Raw genomic sequence first — 17,158 nt, forward strand, 5'->3', positions numbered from 1 at the left:
CTCTCCTGCTGCAGAGCACAGGCTCCGGACACGCAGGCTCAGCGGCCATGACCCACGGGCCCAGCTGCGCCGCGGCATGTGGGATCCTCCCGGACCGGGGCACGAACCCACGTCCCCTGCATCGGCAGGCGGACTCTCAACCACTGCGCCACAAGGGAAGCCCTACACAGTGCTTTTTGAAACCACTATTGGATTAGCTGCCTCTATTTTAAAGTTGGGACATTTCCATAAAAATCTGGATGTCTGACATTGTTTAAAAAATGAGGAGATCTGGGAACCCGGGGCCACAGTCTTTACCAGGGCATAGAAGTGCCTGTCCTCACCTGCCAACTTGACTTGGCTATGTGACCTCTCTGGGCCCTATAGCTTCGTTTATGATGCAGGTGGCCCTTCCTCTGAACTATCCAGGTGAGTTGTATCATCTTTTAAGCAGTTTTAAGCAGTTGCCACATACTTCAGGATTTTTTGTCTGGTGATAATGAATGGCCTTATATTTATACTTGTGGGTTTTTGTATGTTTGTTTGCTTTTGGCTGCGTTGGGTCTTCATTGCTGCGCTCAGGCTTTCTCTAGTTGCGGTGAGCCGGGTCTACCCTTTGTTGCGGTGTGCAGGCTTCTCATTGCAGTGGCTTTTCTTGTTGCGGAGCACAGGCTCTAGCTGCGCAGGCTTCGGTAACTGCAGCACGTGGGTTCAGTAGTCATGGTGCACGGGCTTCAGTAGTCGTGGTTCGTGGGCTCTAGAGTGCAGGCTCGGTAGCTGTGGCGCACGGGCTTAGTTGCTCCATGGCATGTGGGATCTTCCCGGACCAGGGCTTGAACACGTGTCTCCTGCATTGGCAGGTGGATTCTTAACCACTGTGCCACCAGGGAAGCCCTGACAGGAGGATTCTTAATGACTGCACCACCAGGGAAATCCCTATGCTTGTGTTTTATGTGACATAAAACTCTGCAGCTTCAACTATTCTTTAATCCAGGAGCTTTTCTGGGGGAGGAGGGATATTCTTCTATAGAACTATAATCTTTTTGGTTTCTTAGTAGACTGTGTACTCCTAGAGGGGTGGAAACTATACCCAGCTCATCCTCTTTTTGGCCAGAGCAGGTCAGCAAACTTTTTCTTTAAAGGGCCAGCGAGTAAATATTTTAGGCCTTGGGGGCACCACAGGGGCCCCGTCGCAATCGCTCAACTCTGTCATTGTAGATAGAAAGCAGCCACAGAGGATGTAAATACTGGGCGTGGCTGTGTTCCAGTAAAACTTCATTTACAAAAAAATGTGATGGGTCGGATACTGCCTGTGGGTTACGGTTTCCTGACTCCTGGTCCAGAGCAACCAACATAATCTCTAGAAATATCTGATGAATGAAAAGGACTCAATAATACGTAATGAAAATGATATTGCATTTTGAAAGAGTTACTGGACTCATTGTATGACTTCACAGTAACGTGTGGGCTTATAAACAACTGAGGAATTTGGGAACATTTAGCAAATTTCCCTGAGAGCATGGTCAAAAAAAAATTTTTGTATTCGAAACTTCCCCACTTCCAAGTTTGTCTTTCAGCTCTGCTGGGTTTGGGTTTCTCAGTTAACCTCACGATTGCCTTTTTGTTAAAATCAATGACATCTCACAAAATCACGTCATTCTGACTAGGTAAGAAAGAGACAACATGATTCCCAGCCTGGTTGTTAATGGAACAATGATCATTTCCCTATAACATCAGCAAAGGCTCATTTCCAAGTTGAAGCCTGCTGAAGCTCACAGGACTTAAGGTAAATCAGGAACTTGGCAAATCTATTACTTGCACACAAACCTTACCGAACAGAGTCATGATAATCCTTGACTTTTAAGAATTCCCCAGACGAGAAAACAGGATGTCTCCAAATCCCTTCTGTTTCAGACATGTTCTCTCTGAGGCCTTTGAAGTTGGCCTCACAGACAGGCAGGGTCTCTCTTTTATCTTCCATGTTAGCAGCCAGCCTAATTAACCCTTGCACCGCTTTGGAGAGGGAAGAAATGGTGTGGTCCCACTGATCAAGGCACAAGTGACACCGAAGACAAGCAGGGAATTCCTGGCCGTGACCCTGGGCGCAGCGATCACATGGTGGGCCGTTGACACCCTCTCGGCAGTGACACATGCCCGTGTCCTGGTCACAGATGTGCTTCTGGGAATCTTTCCTGTTGCAGTCACATGCTGAAAAGGATGGGAGGAGGGGCGGAGAATGTCAGTCACCTGGCCTTTGGCTCATGACCAGCTCAAGCATGAAGTCCCCCCCCTCTCCCCTGAGAATCTTCCTAACTGCCATTTCTAAGGTGAATGTTAAAAAGCAGGATAATTTCAGAGATCTGTGCAATGGCTATTAAAACAAGAGCATACCTCGTTTCATTCCACTGACCAATCAGCTCTTGGTTTTGTTGTTTTTTGTTTCTGGACACTCCACTGTGGCTTGCAGGATTAGTTCCCCAACCAGGGATCGAACCCGTCTCCCCTGCAGTGGAAGCGTGGAGCCCTAGCCACTGGACCGCCAGGGAATTCCCAGCTCTTGTTTTTTATACGGACATTATTAGGTGTCACTTTTACTGCAAGTGTGTTGTTCCCATCTGGTTTCTTTACCTATGTGAATGAAGAATATGGATCTAATGGATGACACACTTGTGACGGCTGCTACTGCCCCCCCCCCACCCGCCAGGGTGGTTCAGGCGTGTCACAGACTCTCTAAGAAGGCCCATGGTCACACTTTTTCTTAGTGAAACCCAGCCTGGGTGTGCTGTCTTCCATTACATAAGGAAAACTGTTCTGTTATCAAAAAAGGGGTGGGTGGGCGGATCGCTCTTTGGTATTTACCCAAAGGAGTTCAAAACATGCCCACATAAAAACCTGCACACGGGTGTTTTTAGCGACTTTATTCATAATCGCCAACTTAGAAGTAACCAAGATGTCTACCCGTAGGTGAATGGATAAAGAAACCATGGTATATCCAGACAACTGAATATTATTCAGCACTAAAAAGAAATGAGTGTTGAGCCATAAAAAGACATGCAGGAACCTTAAATGCTTACTACTAAGTGAAAGAAGCCAATTTGAAAAGGCTACATGTTGCATGATTCCTTTTCACATTCTGAAAAGGCAAAACTATGGAGACAATAAAAATATCAGTGTTGCCAGGGGTTGGGTGGTGGGTAAGGATGAATAGGCAGAGCACAGAGGATTTTTAGGGCAGTGGAAATACTCTGTATGATACTATAATTATGGATACATGTCATTATTCATTTGTCTAAACCCATAGAACAGACAACACCAAGTGTCAACCCTAATGTAATATGAACTTTGGTGATTATGATGTATCAATATAGGTTCATGAACTGTAACAAGTGTACCACTCTTCTGGGGATGTTGATAATGGGGGAGGCCATGGTGGGGGTATATGGGAAATCTCTGTTATCTTCCTCTCAATTTTGCTGTGAACCTAAAATTGCTCTTCAAAAAAGTCCTTTAAAAAATAGAGAACATTAAATTCATTTTGCCTTAACTAAAAAAAAAAATCCTGACACTACATGCCCTTCAAATGAATAGGTTTTTGATTAAGCCTGACGATGGAGGATGGGGAGAGCTATTGAAGTTACAGCAATTTCCAAAAGGTCAGGGAATCACTAACCTATGCCATTGGCTTGACTACAAGGAACAAGTGATTTAAAAATGCATTTGGCCAGCTTGAGTGAAAATAATGCCAATTAGAAATGAAAACTGATTAACACACTAGGCTCCTCCAATAGACATCACCTGTCTGGCACATTCGCTTTGGTCCAAAGGCCTCTGCAGAAACCGCTGGGGGAGCTCTGTGCGCTTCACCAGCTGGAGGCCAAGGCTCCCCCTTATTACCTGCTCCTCCCCAGGAGCACTAGTGGGATCTGTGGCCTGAGTGGACCGTTTGCAAAGTTTCCTCTGTGAAAGATGAAAGCATTTCTATAAAGTCAGATTATTAAAATATTAGAGGGGCACAGGAATAGAGGCTCTCTAAGACAGTTTTCCTAAGAGCCAACATTTCTCCCTGGTTTTTAAAGTAGCAATTCCATTTGGAAAATTGAGTACTTGAATGGGGCAAAAAACCAAAGGCTTTTTTTTTTTTTTAAGCCACAAAAGCACATTTATAAAGGAATGGATAGGAGGAGTTACCATATGTGGCTACATTGAGGTGACCACAATGATAAATCCATCACATCTGATATTTCTTCGGATTGACTTCTTTTGGAAGCCGATTTCAAACAGAGATTCAAAGATCCCTCCTCCTAGAACCAACCCAGATTCTAAATCTGCACTGTCCGATGTGGTAGCTACTAACCACATGTGCTATTTAAATGTAAATGGATTAAATGAAATAAACAATTGTTTTGCTCACATGCACTAGCCACATTGCAAGAGCTCAGTGGCTATATATGGCTGGTGGCCACCGAACTGGACAGTGCAGATGTAGAATGTTTCCATCTCTGGAGAAAGCATCGAACAGCCCTCCTCTAAATCCTGTAACTATTGCTAAGGCATGGAATGAAAGACACTAGAACACAAACTCCATAGGTTGGGGGCCTTGCCTTATTTGTTCACTACCTAGAGTACCCAGTAGACACTCTGTGAATATTTTTAAATAAATAAGTGAATCTGTGATGGACCCCAAGTTATGAGAGCCACATTGAAAAAACATCCACTCTGCTGACTTCCTATGATCCATCTCCCACCATGTACCTTAATCCAAAGTAGCTATTTTTGTCAGCATGTGTCCAAATAGCAGAAAATTGGCTACAAGTTATGATCTCAGAAATCTGTTCCATTTTAATGACTTTGAGGAATTTCAATATAGGCTAACATTCAATATAGCATAAAGTTTTAATTTAAAAGGAAAAAATCTTATAGGGCTAAAACATTTTTTTTCAAAACTAGGATTAAAGTTTGTGGATTTTCAAATATAAGACATGACACCATAGAACTTCTAGAAAAGAACATAGGCAAAACATTCTCTGACATAAATCATACCAACGTTTTCTTATGTCAGTCTCCCAAGGCAATAGAAATAAAAGCAAAAATAAACGAATGGGACCTAATCAAACTTACAAGCTTTTGTACAGCAAAGGAAACCATAAACAAAATGAAAAGACAACCTACAGACTGGGAGAAAATATTTGCAAATGATTTGACGGACAAGGGCTTCATTTCCAAAATATACAAACATCTCATACAACTCAATAACAAAAAAACAAACAATCCAATTAAAAAAACGGGCGTATATATATACAATACCAAATGTAAAATAGATAGCTAATGGGAAGCAGCCACATAGCACAGGGAGATCAGCTTGGTGCACTGTGACCACCTAAAGGGGTGGGATAGGGAGGGTGGGAGGGAGACGCAAGAGGGAGGAGATATGGGGATATATGTATATGTATAGCTGCTTCACTATGTTATAAAGCAGAAACTAACACACCATCGTATAGCAATTATACTCCAATAAAGATGTTAAAAATATATATATATATATTAGGAATGGGAAAAAAATAAAGAAAATGCATAGATTTTTGTGCATTTCTTGGAGCATTTTCATCAAATAAATTCTTGTGAAGGAAAAAAAAAAATGGGCAGAAAACGTAAATGGACATTTCTCCAAAGAAGACATACAGATGGCCAACAGGCACATGAAAAGATGCTCAACATCGCTAATTATTAGAAAAATGCAAATCAAAGCTACAATGAGGTACCACCTCACACCGGTCAGAATGGCCATCACTAAAACGTCTACAAATAACAAATGCTGGAGAGGGTGTGGAAAAAAGGGAACCCTCCTACACTGTTGGTGGGAATGTAAGTTGGTGCAGCCACTGTGGAAAACAGTATGGAGATTCCTCAAAAAACTGAAAGTAGAGTTGCCATATGATCCAGCAATCCTACTCCTGGGCATATATCCAGACAAAACTATAATTCAAAAAAGAGGGGACTTCCTTGGCAGGCCAGTGGTTAAGACTTTGCCTTCCAATGCAGGGGGTGCGGGTTCGATCCCTGGTCGGGGAGCTAAGATCCCACATGTCTCGGGGCCAAAAATTCAAACCATAAAGCAGAAGCAATATTGTAACGAATTCAATAAAGACTTTAAAAATGGTCCACATGGGGCTTCCCTGGTGGCGCAGTGGTTGAGAATCTGCCTGCCAATGCAGGGGACACGGGCTCGAGCCCTGGTCTGGGAGGATCCCGCATGCCGCGGAGCAACTAGGCCCGTGAGCCACAACTACTGAGCCTGCGCGTCTGGAGCCTGTGCTCCGCAACAAGAGAGACCGTGATAGTGAGAGGCCCGCGCACCGCAATGAAGAGTGGCCCCCGCTTGCCGCTAGAGAAAGCCCTTGCACAGAAACGAAGACCCAGCACAGACAAAAATAAATAAATAAATACAAAAACAAACAAAAAAACAAACAAAACACCAAAATGGTTCTTTTAAAAAAATGGTCCACATCAAAAAAATCTTTAAAAACAAAAAACCACAAAGATACACACACCCTTATGTTCACAGCAGCACTATTCACAATAGCCAAGACACTGAAACAGCCTAAATGTCCATCGACAGATGAATGGATAAACAAGATGTAGTGTATATATACAATGGAATACTACCCATCCATAAAAGAGAATGAAATAATGCCATCTGCAGCAAAATGGGTGGACCTAGAGATTATCAAAATACGTGAAGTAAGTCAGAAAGACAAATACCATATGATATCACTTACATGTGGAATCTAAAATATGACACAAATGAACTTATCTACAAAACAGACTCACAGACATAGAGAACAGACTTGTGGTTGCCAAGGGGTGGGGGAGAAGGACGGATTGGGAGTTTGGGATTAGCAGATGCAAACTATTATATATAGGATGGATAAACAACAAGGTCCTACTGCATAGCAACAGTGAACTATATTCAATATCCTGTAACAGATCATAATGGAAAAGAAAAAAAACTAACTGGTCACACAGTTTTCATTTTATTAATATTTTGTGGAAAATTTATTTTAAAGTTTGTGATTTTTTGACCAAATAAAGGAATTTAAAACTCAGTTGGTTCATAGCAAGCCCATGGTAGGACCAGGCTGACTGTACTCACGTTTTCAGAATTACCAATACTTATTTACGAATGCATCGCCCCAGGGGATCCCCATAATAATTTTCCTCACACTCACTGCAGCGTTTCCCATCATAGCCTAATCTACACGGACACTGGCCTGTAAGCTGTGAGAAGAGTCATGGGTGAGAAATTGACAAGCTCTATGATCTAAACAAATAATGCATTTTAATACAAAACAGTTTTCCCTCCAGTGATTTAGAACATACAGCTGTGCAAAGGCAAAGGCAGGAGGATTCCCGCAGCCAGCAACCACCCCCGACAGCACCAAGGATCAGAAGTTAATGTTTTTTGGCTGAGGGCTCTTGAATATACAGCCTGCTTCCAGCTGTTGAGGGACAGGTGGCCCCAAATCAGGAAACAGCCATAGACGCAAATGAAAACGAAACACATAATGGGAAATGGGCCACATTCACTCCTAGGTTCTGGGAGTTCTTTCCTAACAGAGACAGACCCAAGACCTGGACTTAACCCCCATCAGTTAATTTGGCAAATAATGTTTCCATTATGGAATGTAAATTGGAGTTTCTCCGAATTGGGCTAATGTTTTTCTCCACAAAACATTTTTTGTAAATGAAGCTTAATCATTCAATGACAGTTATTTAACCGTGTTTTGGGGAGAGGACTGAACTTTCCTGCATCCTCCCAACTGGACTCTTTTTTTTTTTTTTTTTTTTGGCTGCACTGCTTGTGGGATTTTAGTTCCCCGACCAGGGAGGGAACGAACTCGTGCTCCCTGCAGCGTGGAAGTGCGGAGTCCTAACCACTGGATTACCAGGGAATTCCCCCCACTGGATTCTTGACCAGCTTTTTTTTTTTTTTTCTGAACACCAAGTAGACTGGAAAATTAACAGGAGACAAATATAAAATCAAATCACTATTGTTGTGGTCCTAGGTTATACCTGACCAAAGCTGCTTACCCAACAACAACTCCAGAAGTAGCTGGATTCATAAAGTGACTGGGTCTACTAAGCTTCTACCCATTTTTGGAGTAACCACTGGCTTCTACTCAACTATAAGGAGTTATGGGAGCTTGTTGCCATATTGTCTTTGTTGGGCAATGCTGTCTTACGTTGATGTAGAATCTGCTCCTTGTAACTTGTTCCCATTGTTCTGACTCCGGTATAAGGAAATTGCACAAAACAGGCACCCTCCCTCTTCTCACTTACAGTCCATCTCCCAACTAGAGGTGGCCATCCTCAACTTGCATATGCTTCATTTCTTTAAGCCAACCACCCCTAAGACTTCATCACAAAATACCATGGTTCTATCCATCATCCTTGTTGTCTTCCTTTGGACACATACTAGTTTGTCAATACAATGTTTAAAATGTGATACTCAGAAATGAGAACAATGTTCCTGGAAGCCATCTGGCCACATAGAAGACAACAGGACAACAGCCGCCCTGGAGCTGGGCACGGCACACCCAATCCCCTCTTTGGCAGCCCAGCGACACCACTGGCTCACTTGAAGCATGCAACCAAAATCCCCCAGATGTTTTTCTCACAAGCTAGCGCCAAGTTATTACTCCCACCCTGTATTTATGCAAGGGATTTAAAAAACCCAATTGCAAAACTTTATTTTTAACCCATTGACATGTCATCTTCTTGTTGTCAGCCAACAAGACAGCCTGTTAAAATATCTTGTCTCTTGTTTTGTCTTGATCACATTAACTTATAACTTTATAATATCTGCAAATTTGATAAGCATGTTTCCCCAACTCCATCTAAACTGTTAATGAAAATATTGGACAGCACATTTGGATCTCTCTGTGAGAATGCACTAGGGACCACCCACTGGCTGACATAGAGACATTTATCAGTAGTTGTTTAAACAGCTGGAAATCTAAATGTCCACATGTCTCCTCTATACTCCAATGAAAATGTTTCCTGATTGGAAAGAGCAAACTTCCCCAAGGAATCCCCTATGGACCAGATGACCCCAAATACCCTTGTCATAGGGGGTCTTTGGTTAAACCAACACCATCTGCTTTTCAGCTTTGTAGATTTCCCTTAGCCTCCATGACTGAACTGTTGTCTCTGTCAAGTCCTGCTACAAATATGCTTCCCCAAAGGTCTAAGAAGTATGCCAGACAGTGATATCATGAGCATTAGGAGTTCCTCAAGAATTAGGAAGCCATGCAGTGTGTAGAGATCTACCAATTTGTTCCATGGTTGGTGGCTGCAGGTGTGAGGAGTAAAGAGGAGCATATAAAATAGGCATGGTCCTCTAGTGCCCAGATCTTGGTTTCTAATACCATTCTCCAATAAAAGGAACCAGCCCTCCTTAAAGAAATGGCTGATTCTAGGATGGGGCAGGAAATACACAAGATGAGCTTAGAGCACCTTGCAGCGCAGAAAGTAAGGAAGTACTTAAAAACAAACAACCAACCAATAATATGTCAAATGCATACAGAAGCCAACTGAAAGAGCTCCCCATGACCAAAGCTGGAAAAACCTGAATAACAAAATTAAGTGGTGCTGGATTATAACTCAAAGCATAGTACAAATATCCTGAGTCCACTGACATTAAAGAATGATTGAGGGACTTCCCTGGTGGCACAGTGGTTATTAAAAAATGATTGAGGGACTTCCCTGGTGGGGCAGTGGTTAAGAATCCGCCTGCCAATGCAGGGGACACGGGTTCTATCTTCCTGGTCCAGAAAGATCCCACATGCCGTGGAGCAGCTAAGCCCATGTGCCACAACTACTGAGCCTGCGCTCTAGAGCCCACGAGCCACAACTACTGAGCCCCCGTACCACAACTACCGAAACCCGCACGCCTAGAGCCCGAGCTCCACAACGAGAAGCCACTGCAAAGAAAGCCCGCGCACCACAAAGAAGAGTAGCCACCACACACCGCAACTAGAGAAAGCCCACATGCAGCAATGAAGACCCAAAGCAGCCAAAAATAAATAAGTTTATTTTTTTAAATGATTGAAAAAATGAAGAAATGGGGGACAACAGACAAATCTCCAGTGAAGAAGAATTCCAAATAATTTATGGAGATACTCTGCCCTCAAAGAGACAGAGCATAACTGTCCATTCCTTAAGTGTGGACTGTGTTTAGTGACTTCCCCCCCAAGGAGTACAGTATGGAAAGGAGAAGGGTTGCTTTACAGTAGAGAAATGACACACACTGCTTCAGCCAGGTGATCAAGATTCCGGTCCACAGTGATCAGTCGTGTAAATAGTATGTACCCTTGATGTGATGTGATGAGAATAGCACTTTACCTCTATGGTCTTCTTCTCAAAACCCATAACCCAAGTCTCATCATGAGGAAAACATCAGATAAATTTGAATCGAGGGACATTTTACAAAATACTCCTCAAAACTGTTAAGGTCATCAAAAATAAGGAACGTCTAAGAAACTGTCACACCCAAGAGGAACTCGAGGAAACATGATGACTAAATGTAATGTGGCGTACTGGATGAGGTCTTGGAACAGAAAAAGGATATTAGGTAAAAAAAAAACTAAGGACATCTGAATAAATTATGGACATTAGTTAATGATAATGTATCAACACTGGTTCATTAAGGACAAATGTTCCACATTAATGTAAACATGAATAACAGAGGAAACTGGGTGTGGGGTACCTCTTCTCTATGTTCACAACTTTTCTGTAAACCTAAGTCTATTCTAACATAAACATTTGTGAAGGGAAAAAAGGCTATTGTGTGCATTTGTTGGGTATGGGTTGGAGCAGGGAGGGTTGGAGAGAGAGAGAGAGAAAGAGAAGGGAAAACACATTCAATATATAAGAACTACCTTCAAAAGTTTACTTGTACCAAATTTGGCCTTTGAATAAGTTGAACAGTGGAGCTGAAATTGGAGGTGACCCATACTTAATAGTCAGGAAGATTCCAGCTTCTGAAATGAGCATTTTGATTCCAATTAAACCCTAAGCCCTGTATTATGGATTGGACTCTAAAATTTCTTGTCATTGTTTTACCCTTCTTCCTGCATCTCTACTAATGTAAAAGTGTTTCAAAGAATACATTTATCAAGCCAAAAAAGCCTAATCGTGACACTGTTTTCTCCATAAATAATGTTAATATTCTTTTTAAAAAATTTCATGCTCATTGTTTTATTGACTGAAAAATCACATGTGCAGTTAAGTAGTGTTAAATGTATATTAAACAATAAACATTTGCTCCTAGGCTGCATTCTTTAGAAACAATTGCTGCTGGTCTGGTAACTATAAGATAAATAAGATAAATTAAATAAGAAGACATCTTATTTAACCATATGTGAAGCAATTGATGAGCTGCAGGGAATAACAGCTTGATTTTTTTAAATGGAATTATGGATTCGGAAGGAACCCGTTAACTTTCTTCCTGATTCATAATCAATTCCGATTAATGATGGATTTCTAGGGGCTTGTCTATGCTTATACATATGAAACAGTGAAAGAGAGGGTGGTCTGTGTTTCATTCCTTGATAAATGCAGACTCTATCCCCATATAAGTCCAATCGTATCTAAAAACACTGATTAACAGCAGTATGTAAAGAAAATATTCTTTACATATTTAGAAAGCATGTCTCCCCATCACATCTCACTTTGACACCACAGGAAACTGAAAGTCTCTTGTCTGGTCACAGTGTCTACTGGGTGAGGTCCAGGGGTCACAATCGCATGGCTGACATCCTCTGCCGGGGATGACAGTCCAGCATCCATCAGCACAATGGTCACAGGCCCAGCCTGTGACGTTGGGCATACAAGGGCATGTGCCAGTGTCAGGGTCACAGAGGCAAGCTCCTCCACCAGGGGGACACTCAGAGGGGCTCACACCGGAAGGCTGACAGGAACACCCTGGGAGCACAGAGCCATCGTTGGGGGGTAAATCCGTGAAAACGCTGGCATCAACAACCCCTGCAAACAACTTTCTAGAGTGGAGGCATCGTTTCTTTAAAAGGCTCAAGGAAAAACATCTTACAATAGAACAGAATTTATCAAGGAATCTAAGTAGGTTGAACCCATTCAACTGTTTTTGATCTCCCCAAAATGCAATTTCCTATGGTTCTACCTACTACTACATTCCAAGAGCTCACAATTAGGATAAATGAAAGTCTCACTGTTTCCTCACGCCACTCACCAAAGTTCCACTTATGTCAACAATCCAGAAACAAATTGACTTGGGTGAACTGAAATAATTAAAATATCTCCTAAAAATGCGGAGGATATTCCTCCTCTTTCTTTATCATAGAATTAAACCCTTGTCCTCTTCTACATCAGTGATTCTCCTATTTATACATTAAAGTCACTTGATGAGCCGGTTACAAGGCAGATTCCTGGGCCCGGCTCCCAGAGATTCACTTCTGTGGGTCTGAGGCACAGCCCAGGAATCTGCATATTGACACCACCACCCCCCATCCCCAGGCGGCTCTGGTACAGTGCACGGTAGGCCACACTCTGAGAAGCAAGGCTCCGAATCCACTACGGCACGTGTTGAAGAAAACAGTCACAAAAGGCAAACTAGTAACACCAGTGAGTAGTCTGCAGCTGCATGTGCACTGCACCTGTTTCTGCTGCTGAGTTCAGGACATCAGCCCATCACCCCATGGGCACTGGCACTACTGACCTAACTGAAATAAGTACGGGAGTCGCCACCACAGTTACGAGCTGCCACAACCCGCCCCCCGCCCCCCAGGGAGCTTTGCAGACTTCCTCCTACAGGTCTGACTGAGGGCCAAAGTAACCTGGCTTGCAGAGCTGGCAGCTGGGGCCTTGAGTGCTGTGCAGACATTTAAGGCCCTCCCCCGTGACTGGGCTGCAGGACTCTGGATCAGTTACATCAATGTGCTGTTGCAGGCACAAGGTCGGCAGGGTGCTGCCGAAATTCTTGGATTTCCATAGAAACCAGCAGAGCATTCTCCACACTGCACCTGAAAGGAGGGGAGAGGAAAAGGGAATGAGATGAGGGTGTGCGTGTGTGTGCGTGTGTGTGTGTGTGTGTGTAGGTGCTGCGGGAGGGATACGGAGAGTGATGTGGATAATTGGACTCCTCTGGGGATAATGAGAGGTCACACATTTGGGATGAATAAGGAAAAGTGTTCTAAATTAAAACATTCATTTAAATTTATTATCCATTCAGAGAATAAAAAGATTATTTGGATTTTAAAAGTCCTTGGTGAAGAATGGACTCTTTCTTAAAAAACTACAGACTTGTGAGTGCAGGATTCCTGGGTCATCATATAACCAGGATGCATATAACCAAAAATGCATCCAGACCCAAAGCTAATGTCAGCCCCTGTTTTTCCGAGGTGGGGGGGCACCCCAACCCTCATCTGGTCCTAGAGGTGAAACAGCAGCAGCCTGAGATAATGTGCCTGGAAGTGAAGAGGGGTGAGTAATTGTCTTGATGTGTGGGCCCTTGAGGGTGTTTTCGTATTAACCTTTATTAAGACACCTTGAGGGTGTCTCCATTAAGGATGATGGAGAAACCATTCCCATCTCTCCTACACTCTACTCTTTCAATCACGGGGCACGGGGCAACTGCCATTGTTTAGGTGCCCAAATCATGGGCCCAACTTCCATGTTTTGGTTCATCCCATTTAGAAATGGTCTCATAGCCCAACTGTGGTCTCAGTTCTTAACAATTGACCAACCAAGCCAGAGTGCACATGGAGAAGAGGCTATAAGAATTAACTAGAGACACGTGTAACCTTAGAGGTAACAAATAAGAAAAAAAAAATGGCCATGTAATTTATCATGATGTTAATGATCATAGAAGAAAATAATGCCATATTTTCTATTATGATTCAATCAAGTAGACTTTATAATTTTTTTCCTCGTTTGCACTACATGTTTACATTCATGCTTAAACTCTTCAAAATAAAATTTTTGATTGAGGGACAGACACAAATATTGAATTAATTTAGGCAGTATCTGTATAATGCCCGAACTGGTGCTTCAAAACATGTGAAAAAATTAGTTATATCTGTGAAATACCAGTCAAGTTGATTACTTGGAATTACATAAAGAAAGCATTTGACTGATTAATTCCTAACTTTTAAATTATGTTATATGTTTATATATACATACATAATTTAATCACATATGTATCTTACTTAATGAGCCATTATTTTATTTTAAAAAATTAATTTGATTTGAACTCATTTGGTCAGTTTTCTAGAACATTATTCAAAAACAATTATAGCTCAGTGAAATGATTTTTTGTCATTGGTTTTGAATCATTCAAATTCTTTATTCAGTAAAGTAGCAATTTACCAAATTGTGTCTTCTTACCATTAACTTGTATCCTGTACCACTCATTTGTCCAAGGCAGATAAACTATGAACTGAACACATTATCATTTTTTACATAGCAATGTGGGAGAAGAAAAAACCATCATGAACTATACTGCATACCTGCATAAACTTGAAGACAATTGCAGATTACATCTGAGCTCCAAGGATTCTTTTAACAGGAACGGGCAAAATACTGATTGCTTGAGGGAACATCTGGACACGGGCAAGGACGGCAGGACTGTCCTGAAGAAGGATTTCCATAGTAACCATCGATGCACCTGTCAAGGCAATTTTTTACTAAAATGTTACCAGGAAAATCTCACTTTAGCCAATGTGGATTTGCTATGCTTTAGGACAGTGCATCTCTCAAAATTCAATATTTTTAGAAGATGCTCATTTGCTCTGTAAAAGGATTTTTTTGCTTCATATTGAAAGCTCCATGGCTTAGTCATTAAGCTCAATATAAAAGCACCTAATTTACATGCACATTTTAGGAATATAAAAAGCAAGGTGCCGGGCAAATGGCTGTTATTGATTTACTTAGACACTGCTTGGCTCATAACAAGATTTTTTTTTATTTTTTTTATTTTTTTTATTTTTTTTTTTTTTTTTTTTTTTTTTTTTTTTTTTTAGCGGTACGCGGGCCTCTCACCGCTGTGGCCTCTCCTGTTGCGGAGCACAGGCTCCGGACGCGCAGGCTCAGCGGCCATGGCTCACGGGCCCAGCCGCTCCGCGGCACTCCGCGGCATGTGGGATCTTCCCGGACCGGGGCACGAACCCGCGTCCCCTGCATCGGCAGGCGGACTCTCAACCACTGCGCCACCAGGGAAGCCCTCATAACAAGATTTTGAAGGAAGATAAACTGATGCTCTATCTTCCTCGCCCATAGTCATCACTCTACACTTAAATACTGTTGATTCTCTACTCAATGGTCCTTCAGATAATGTTGTGAAATCAGAACAAAAGAACAAAAAATAAGAGTGCATATGAATTCCATACCTTTCACAGTTTCTCCCAGTTGTAAAACCTCCATAACTGAAGCATGACAGTGAACCCATTACAAAGGCAGGGGCGGCAGTTAGGAAATCCAAAACAGCCCTCCAGGCACCGATCACAATAGCAGCCAGCTACCTCTCCATGGCAGGGGCACCGTCCTGTTACTTGGTCACATACAGTGTCCTCTGAGCCTTGAGGGTGGCAGCGACATGCTGGATAAAGCAAAGAGAAGCCTGTTGGGGTCGGGGGCGGGCAGTGCTGTGCTGGTGAAAGAGTCACAGTTCTAATTTCACAATCTCTAATTTACCGTATCAACCCTATCAAGGTGAATAAGCTGAGTCTATACAGTGCTCAGAATAGAGCCTGGCATGTACAGAGAACCAGGTAAAAATATTTGTTAAATAAGAATTCACTGATGGAGTCAACAGAATGCTGTGGACAACTGAATTTTTTTTTTGAGGTATAACTGACATTTGACATTATATTAGTTTCAAGTGTACCACATAATGATTCAATGTTTGTATATATTGCAAAATGGTCACCACTGTAAGTCTAGTTAACATCCATCACCATAGTTACAATTTTTTTTCTTCTGATGAGAACTTTTAAGATCTATTCTCTTAGCAACTTTCAAATATACAATACAGTATTATTAACTATAATCGCCATGCTGTACATTACATCCCCATGACTTATTTATTCTATAACTGGAAGTTTGTACCTTTTGACCCCCTTCACTCATTTCGCTCACCCCGCCCTTGCCGCTGGCAAACACCAGTCTATTGGTGCTCTATACCTATGGGCTTGTTTTTCTGGTTTTTGTTCGCTTTAGATTCTACATATAAGTGAGATTATCCAGTATTTGTCTTTCTCTGACTTATTCACTTAGCGTACTGCACTCAAGGTTTATCCATGTTGTCGCAAATGGCAATATCCTCTTCATTTTTATGGCTGAATAGTATTCCACTGCATGTACATACCACATTTTCTGAAATCATTCATCTGTTGGTGGAAACTTAGTTTGTTTCCATATCTTGGCTATTGTAAATAATGCTGCAATGAACATGATAGTGCAAATATCTTTTCGTGTTAGTGTTTTCATTTCCTTCAGATAAATACCCAGAAGCAAAATTGCTGGATCATATGGTAGTTCTTTTAAATTTTTTGAGGAACCTCCACACTGTTTTCCATAGTGGCTGCACCAATTTACATTCCCACCAACAGTGTAGGAGGGTCCCCTTTTCTCCACGTCCCAATCTCATTGTTTTAGCCTTTCCAGCCACCGGGCTTACGCATCAGATGTTAAAGCTGGGTTTACACAGCCAACTCCATGGTGTCCTCACATCCTCCCTGGACTACCATCTATCTGATACAAACTGAAAACTTCCTGAAGCATGGACCGTGCTTTTTTTAAACATCATCACTCATGTTTCCTAATAGAGCTCTGTACACAGTCAGTGCCCACTGAATGGAAGAATAAAGTATAGTGGAAAAACTTTCAGTATATTTTATCTACACAGACAAGACAATCTGAATAATGAAGCCAAATTCCTAATCCCTCCCCTTTTCAACTCCCCACATTGATTTTCCTGCCTTTAAAACTCCAAGGTTTGGGCTTCCCTGGTGGCGCAGTGGTTGCGCGTCCGCCTGCCGATGCAGGGGAACCGGGTTCGTGCCCCGGTCCGGGAAGATCCCACATGCCGCGGAGCGGCTGGGCCCGTGAGCCATGGCCGCTGAGCCTGCGCGTCCGGAGCCTGTGCTCC

Source organism: Physeter macrocephalus, chromosome 5 (assembly GCF_002837175.3).
Source record: "Physeter macrocephalus isolate SW-GA chromosome 5, ASM283717v5, whole genome shotgun sequence".
In the NCBI taxonomy this organism is placed as follows: Eukaryota; Metazoa; Chordata; class Mammalia; order Artiodactyla; family Physeteridae; genus Physeter; species Physeter macrocephalus.